The sequence below is a fragment of the Acipenser ruthenus genome, chromosome 5 (genome assembly GCF_902713425.1).
Source record: "Acipenser ruthenus chromosome 5, fAciRut3.2 maternal haplotype, whole genome shotgun sequence".
Classification (NCBI taxonomy): Eukaryota; Metazoa; Chordata; class Actinopteri; order Acipenseriformes; family Acipenseridae; genus Acipenser; species Acipenser ruthenus.
Window position 1 is genome coordinate 65,470,068 of NC_081193.1, and position 8,626 is coordinate 65,478,693.

General features: G+C 37.4%; 1 long non-coding RNA gene across 1 annotated transcript; it reads right to left on the reverse strand.

Moving 5' to 3' along the window:
* Positions 1-656: 656 nt before the first annotated feature.
* On the reverse strand, positions 657-8,106 carry LOC117402294 (uncharacterized). The gene is made up of 2 exons (XR_009328726.1): positions 8,002-8,106; positions 657-3,830 (listed from the first exon to the last, which is right to left on the reverse strand). It is a non-coding gene; the product is annotated as an uncharacterized LOC117402294 (long non-coding RNA).
* Positions 8,107-8,626: the final 520 nt, after the last annotated feature.

An 8,626-nucleotide genomic window follows, 5' to 3' on the forward strand; every position in this document is an offset into this window, starting at 1 on the left:
GTACAAAGTATCGCATTATAAAATATCACATTACAAGTTAAATTTAAGTAAGAGCAAAATAAAGAATACAGTAAGTTATAACTTATATTAAATATTTGCTTAGTAAGAACATGTCGTAAGTATGATAAATGGATGAGAATGAATTCCCAATAAGAGCAAATATAAAAAACACGAGTATGGTTACCTATAAGAGTAAAATCAGATACGATACAGATACAGTTATAGTTAAGAGAAGTAGTTGAATGCGGCAAGGTATGCAGCAGTTCAGTGCAGGTACAAGCTGATGTAAGAACTGGTACAACTGGGTGCCATATAGTCCAATACAGTCGAGAGTTGAGGTTTACAGATGCTGTCTGATCAGGTGTGTTTTGAGGAGGTGTCGGAAGGTGGTCAGGGACTGATATGTGTGGGTAGATCGTTCCTCCACTGAGGGGAAAGGGAGGAGGAGCAGGCTCTGGAGGTGGAGGAGCTCTGGAGGTGGGGGAGCGGAGAGGGAGAGAGGGGGTATAGGGAGAAATGATATTCTGGAGATAGGAGGGAGCAGAAAGGTCAAGACAGCGATAACCTTGTTTTAACCCTTCTATTTCTTGTGTCACACAGGTTCGAGGCATCCACAGTGGGGGACAACAGCCAGACACACAGACAGGACAACAAGGTAAGTAATTGATTACTTTTATTTTGGATATAGACAATATTAAAAAATTTGAACAGCTAATAAACAGTCAAGCTACAATTTCGCTAACTAATTCCCTTGGTTATCGGTACCAGATATGGTTCCAGTCTCCTGCTCCCCAATTTGGTAATTGATTTAATCCCCACAACAGGGGGCGCCACTTCCGCCACCGAGCCCAGCCTTCAGACTAAGGTGGTTTAACCGGACGGTTTTCAGTTGGTGTCACTGGTGTCCCCACTGGTCAGTCTCCAACAAGGTGGGCACTTTCTGTCACACAGCACACCAACAATGGCCCAGTGCCACCGCTGACACTGAAGTGATAGTAGTCCCTCTTTGGCCCTCCAGCACTCCCAACTTGGGATAAAAAAAGCAATTAGAATCCTACTAACAGCTTTCTCCCACTCTCAATCCTTGTTCTGGTTCAGGAGGACTGTATATTTTTAATAAAGGGCAATTTGACTACAGTGAAAAAATTAATTATCCATATATATGCAAACATCGAAAACATAAATAAAAATAAGTATCCACTACAAATTTACTAAAACACTAAAATCATCAGTTGACTGAATGAATTACAGCTCATAAAACCAGTAATAAAAACCAGTTAAAATCATACACTATTTTAAACCAATACTAATACAATTAGGAATTTTATAAGCAGGATACATATGACAGACCAAGAATTAAATATACTTGTGCAATCAAACACAAGTGTAACTAAAATACAATTTACTTAACTTCTTCTTTAGTAAAGTGTTTCAACCACTACAAAGTCAACTACTTATTGGTGCAATTAGCAATTCTAATTGCAGGGTGCATAAGACAGACTAGAAAATAAATATACTTCTGTATATTTAACACACAGGTGTAATTAAATTACAATTTACTTAACTCTTCTTTAGCAAAGGAGTCTTAACAGCTGCTAAGTCAGCTGCTTTTCTTCCAGTTTTCAGTTGTGGTTATTATTATCCTGGTCTCGTCTCTCTGGCACCCCCTGCCCCTTGCTTGTGCTCGCTGCTTCCACGTAAGGCTCCTTTGTTCCTGGATCGAATTCTCTGCCTCTCTTCTCTGTCCGCCCGCCTCTCAGTTGCTTCCCAATTTGCTCCTCTTTTCAGCGGATTGCTCTCTCGCTCTCCTCCTCTCGGATGTTTTTGTGCTTCTGTTTTCTCTCTTGTGTTTTTTCTCTCTCTCGACTCTCTGTGGGCTCTCTCTAAGCTCTCCCTCAATCTGGATCAGATCATTTATCGTCCTTGATGTTAAACAACTTCCATCCATGTGCGCTCCGGGTGGAAACAAAAAACAGTAACGTGTCAAAGTCACTCAGTGTTCATACAAATTAACTTAACGTGCTATACACAAACCAAAACAGTGAAACAATAATATTGAATAATGCAATAAAGAAACACAACTTATAATATAACTTAATAAAAATACCACAAAAAAGAAATCATAGTCACCCGTGACACATGCAATGTCCCATTGATAGGATTTGTTCTGAATGAAACTGGTGTTTGTAAACAGGTTGTCTCCTAAAACGGATAGTCTTCGACAGAAGTTTCACTGTAAAAAGGAATGTTTCACAAATCCTTCAAATATGATTGCCCTTGACCTTATTTGTCATATTGTTTTTACTTTCGGTGTTGCTAAAATTATGGTATAAATGAAGTTATTTCAATCATATTTGAAGTAAAAATTAAGTACACTGTATTAATGATTCACAAAGGTCCTGCTTTGTTTTTAATGCTAAGAGGAGAAATCATTGGGTCACTTAAAAATCCACCAAACATATGTTTCAGAAGTGACCAGGAAACACCCACTAAAGTCCAAAGGTTTAAAAGCGTCTAGGAACTACAGCAGTTGAATGTAATGTTCTTGTTTTTAGGGGAGCTCTGACACAATGCAGCTGTGGCTTGCTCCATTACTTGTTAAATCATTCAATTTGAGCAGACACAGTGTGCACGTTAACTAATTGTTCACTCCCCGTGTCCCCATACAAATACCCACTTTAATCTGCACGTGAAGTGATTGTGCAATCCCTGTGCCTAAATACATTTTAAATCACCTATACTACATAACCCACACTTCATGCACCACTACACACATAAATATAAACTTACAAATACACACAGGGGTGGGGCAGACCGCCACAGGAGCACTTTAGGCTTAGGATGATAATTAAATATTAAACTTTGAATTTAACCATTCTGATTTGTTGGTTGTAAGTGGCTGTGACAGGGTGATGGGTCCCAAGTCTCATATTATGGTGACACTGGCATCAATCAAAGGCTTACAGTAGTTTGTACAGTAGTTAAGATCTGGTTCTGAAGAAGCTAAATTATCTGTGTGAACTAATGCTTCCGTGTCTACTAGTACAGTAAATCTGGAGAACGGCTTGTCCAATTGTCACAAAACTTGTATTTAACACTATTTAGAATAAGTTAATGAGATGCTGGGGACATATGAGGGTGTCTGTCTGTCTGTTCATACATTAGTCCATCTGTATGTCACACTTACATTTTTGCATATACTGTATCTGGAAAACCACTTATTGTCACAAAGCTTGGAATTAACATTATTTAGCACACGTTTTTGAGAGTATCAGATTCTGATATATGAAGATGTCTGTCAGCTTTGGTGCCCACAGCCGTACGCATTGGTTTGTATTCACATGTTCTTTAGATTCAGCCGATATTTTCTTTTTCTTCAAGGGGTGCAGCATCTGTTTTTATCAGCAGAACAGAGAAACAGATGGATTTCTTGCAGTGCAGTGGGGCAGTCCCACGCAATGCGAAGATAAATGTTTTGGTTCAAAATAATATATTGGTAGAGGGGAGCCACTTGAAAGCTAGTTGACTAGACAAGTGATAAGGTCACGTGATTATAGACAGCGGTGACTGCTGTGTTTTACACTATATTCTACATACAACTATATTTTGCCTTAAATGGAAAAACAACACTTATTTAGTGGCCTTATACTGTAGAATGGCCACACAGGTGAGTTGTGTTTTTCTGATACTGAGTTATTTAAAGTGACACCTACTTTGAGTTTATTTAAATTGTGTCTCTGGTTAAAAGATAAAAGTTTACCACAGTAAATTTGCATGGTCATTTTCGCAGTTTGTGTACCTGCAGCTGAAATTATGTGGGAAGCAGTAGCCTACAAAAAAAAAAAAAAAAAAAAAAATTTAGGATCACATTTTTCATGCTATAGGACAGCTATAAATGCCTATCCTTTTTGTACCTGGTTCACAAAGCTCATATCTCACATATCTCAGTTATTTAAAGTTTTACTGGATTATATTGTTTGATATTCATGAAACTGTTATACTGTTGTTGGCTTCTATATCCACAGCCTAGAACAGTGTAATGCTTATACACATTATTTAAAGTAATTGTAGCTAACAAAATAATTCCATAAATGTTACCTGTTTTTCACTTCTATTAGTTACATTCGACTCATATGTGCACTTTTAAAGACATACATGCTATAGCAAACATTCTCAGTTTCTATGCTTTTTCTCAGGTCATTTATTACACTTACATTTCCTGGGTCATTTGACCACAGTAGTGTGTTCAGGGTCAAAGTATGTTACTGGTTGAAAGCATGTCAGTTAATAGGAGAAGCATCTGGTTGGTTTATGACAAGAAATAAGCCTTTGAAGGAGTGGGGACAATTTCACCCTCTAGGTGAAATGACCAAGCAAGTCCAATGATAACTGAAATCATGACTTGCAAACAGAGATTTCTTTAACCAGGTGTAGTACCATATATAATGTTAACAAAATGTGCTTACTGTAACATTTGCACTTTTGAGACCTCTATAAAGAATGGAAATTCTTTTGATTTACAGAATTATTTTGTTAACTACGATCAATTTAAATAATCAAAACAGACTTTAAAAAATCTATAGATATCAAATGGAGTATCTTACTTTCATTGCAAACAACATTTTGCCTTTCATCCAAAATGTGCAGCTTCTTTTGGGTGTTTTTGCTGTAAATGGTGTTTCAACATTGAAGGTTTAAGGCAAGACAACAATTCCAAGCAGAGCACACACTTCTGGTACTCAAGACTTCCATGCAACTCAAGCACATCCAAACTGAATATATTCAATGTCATATTTTCAAAATTATGATTTTGATATCTTCAGTGAGAGAAGATGTTTGTTTGTACCGAAAGAAGTACTAGTATTTTCATTATGCTCAGTGTTTTCTCAGACGTTTAAGAAACCGATCCATAATAAGCGTACTCAGTTGTACGCTGTCTGAATGCATTCAGCATAAACGTGTCTGCAAAAGGTAAGCTGGAGCAGTATGGTTTAGTTTATTTCTGTAATGGGAAGAAAATATAACTTCTACTGAAAAAAAAAAATACATTGGCATAAATCCTGCATTTTTGTATGAATTTATATATTTATTTTTAATTATGTTATTATTACAAATTGTATTAATATAGTTGCCTATTTTGTTGTCATTATAATCACCTCGTTTTGTTGCATTAGCTGGCGTCAATGTTACTGTGAAAGGGTAGATGAACTTCCTGCACTGAAAAGTTCACCTCTTACCAGCAGTTAACAGGGGGAACCTCTCTATCCTGCAGGCTCTTACAACTACGGGGTTAACATTCCTTGGGCGTCAGTTTGCTAGGAGACTGGTGGAGGGGAATGATGTGCAGCTGGCTCCAATCCCAGGTAATGGATTGGGGGCGGAGCTAAGATGTACAAAAGGGGCAGCCTCTCCACTGATCAGGTCAGTTTTCCTGAGCAGGCAACTTGTAACCAGGTCTCTTGTTGTTCCAGAAGGAATGATTTAATTATCCTTTCTTTTGTTATGCTGTTTGATTAAGCAGGTGTTTCTACAGAAGAACTTTAGGATGTTACCTGACTGGCCAAGACATTCACTCGGCCTATGTCTGCCTGCAAGTGCACCGTCTTGTAAATATTTGTTTTGCAGGAACAGTGTATCATTATTTTAGTTTCTTTTCACCTACTTTTATTTTGTGTAAATAAAACCTTTAATTGTATTTTCCGTGTGTCTACACTGTGGCTTCTAACAGTTGCATTCAAAATAACCACTAACAGCTGAGTTTCATTAAATTAATTGATCCCCCAGTCTGGGGAACATCACCTTGTCAGGATCATTTGGGAGAAAATGGTTTTTATGTACTATGGCCCTCCTGAAACCAATTCCAAGCCTGAAGAAGATCATTCGAAAACACAAGCAGTGAGCAGCAACGTCACAGTGTACGTTGGTCTTCTAATTAAGCTACAGTACCACATTAGCTGCACAGTACACAACACAACAGAATAAAATGACACATCTAATAGCAACCTCAATATTCTACATTTGTTTAATTCTTTCAAATATCGGGTTATTTTTAAGATTCTTCTCTTGACCCTCAAGGCTGTCTGGGGAACAGACCCGAAATATTTATCGGACTTGCTGCATCCCTACATGTCAGCTGCGCTCTTCAAGCTGAGAGCTGCTGTCTGTTCCCTTGACCAGGTGTTCCATTCTAGGAGGTCAGAGTTTCTCCACTAATGTTCCTAAACTTTGGAACACTCATTGTGTGAGGCTCTCATTCTCTGGAGAAATGTAAAGCACTGCTGAAAACACATTTGTTTTTCCTAGCTTTTGGTAATAGGGCGATATTTTTATGTAAATTGTTTTCTAATGTTTGTAATCATGTTTTTATTTTAGTTATGACATTGTACTTTGTATTTATTTTTTCCTGTAAAGCGCTTTGGGATGGCATTGACATGAGAGGCACTATGTAAAAATATATTGATTGCTTGATTAATTAATTGATTGATTGATTGAAATATTGTAACCCGGCCAGAACAACAGAAATACATTCCAACAATACGCTACTTTGAAATTCTCAGAGTAGCCCCAGATGTGTCAAACTATGCTACTTTGGAAATAACATAAATAAATGAATAAATACATACATTGCAGACCTGTGCTTTCAAATAAAATTATCAAACTATCTGATTTATTTATTTATTATTATCATATGAAAATGAAGATGATTGTGTATGAAGAGGAATAAAAACTAACAAAATTACCAAAAGTTTGCCCACAACTTTAAACACTTAATTTTAAATCTTAGGTACAACTATAAAAAAAGATCATGTTTATTTAGTTATTAATGTTATCATTTGTTAGAATTAAACAAATGCAGACTATTGAGGTTGCTATTTGATGTGTTATTTTATTCTGTTGTGTTGTATACTGTGCAGCTAATGTGGTACTGTAGCTTTAATCAGAAGACCGACACGTACAGTGACGTTGCTGCTCACACTGCTTGTGTTTTTGAGTGATCTTCTTCAGATCGGGTTCGGGTTAAGTGAATGTTCTGCATCGCGATGGGGTCATTCGCAAGGCAACCCCACCCCGAATATGAAAAGATTTCGGGGTTCTAAAAATTTTAATTAACCCCAACCCAATAGGGTCCTAACATATGTACTGTATACAGCATTTACTATATGAGGGCTAATATACAGTATAGTGTAGGCTGGGGTTTGCATACCATATTAAGCTATGCATATTAGACTTATCTAATAGAATTTGTTGCTGTATAAACATTAGGAATGGATCAAGTCAGCACCGGCAATCCTCTGCTGACAGCCATTTTGTCTGATTAATTTCAATCAAAACAGCTCTTTCACACCAGCATAGAGGAGCAAGCACTGTACCCTAAACTAATTCAGTTCTTTGGTCGAGTATTGTCCATCATTCAGATTTGTAGAAGACTACTCGGACAGAAATAAAAAACGTAGTGAGATTACTTGGCTCATGAATGGTCTAAGAAACCCACTAATTGGAGAAAAGTGATTCCATGTTTTCTGTTTTTCGTCCTTGTGCTATAATAGTCTTTATATCTTTTATAACATCCTACTTCTGAACAAAGTGATGTATTTTGAAGAAGGAAGGAAATCTGTATTCCTGTTGTAAAAACTACCATGTATGGAAGGCTGATCCATAGAATAACATTGCACACAGACACTAAGGAATAATATTTTACAGTAAAAATATTGACTGCAGCTTTTAAGAGTCATTGTCAATGAAACAAGGACTTACCCAAACTAAATTGGTTATTTAATGGCCAATTTAGCTTGACTATATGTATAAGGATGGACTGTAATTGTACAACACAGTTTTTGTCTCAGGATAGCAGCAGAACCCCCAACCAGTTCCTGAAGGGGCATCATGATACAATGAGCCCAGAATTCCTGCAGGTGAGACACCACTCCTGGTCTTCCCCCCACAAAAGTCACCTCACACAGGATTTACAAAACAAAAAACAAACCAATAACCAGTACTCACCCAAGCTAAGCTGAGGAAGTGTCTTCACTTTACATACAAATGATCAAAATACATTGCCAATCAATTACCCAATTAAGCTTGTGCGCATTCTCACAGGTTTTTAAGTTCTTCCAAGTTCAGACTTAGCATACTCCAGCCACATTCTCAAATGGCTGGCTAGTCTGCATGTTGGAGGGGAACTACAATCTTAAGTCCCTGCCCTAATACAAATATACATGTAATATGTACAGTTATTTACCATGTCATGTGCAGGGCAGCAGCCCTGCCACAGACATCAATACCTTATATAGTTTTGCCTGAGACCTGGCTTGAACTGTAATACAACACTTTGTTCCCACATGAAAGGGAATTTGAGCTGATCCCAAGGTCTCTTTCAAGCAGAAATGGGATCCATAGTGTTTCTGGACCTCCCGGTATGTTTATTTGTATCTCCAAAAGTATGTAGTATTCACCTTTAAATGCCTAATGGTTGAAAGATATTCCAATCAACAGTGCCTGATTCAGTTTCCAGTGAATGGTTAAGTTTACCATGGTAAACTTGCACTGTAATTTTGTGGTTTCCCATGATTATTCCCATGCTTGTAATACAGATTAACTGTATTGCTTTACAAATGCTTTACAATGC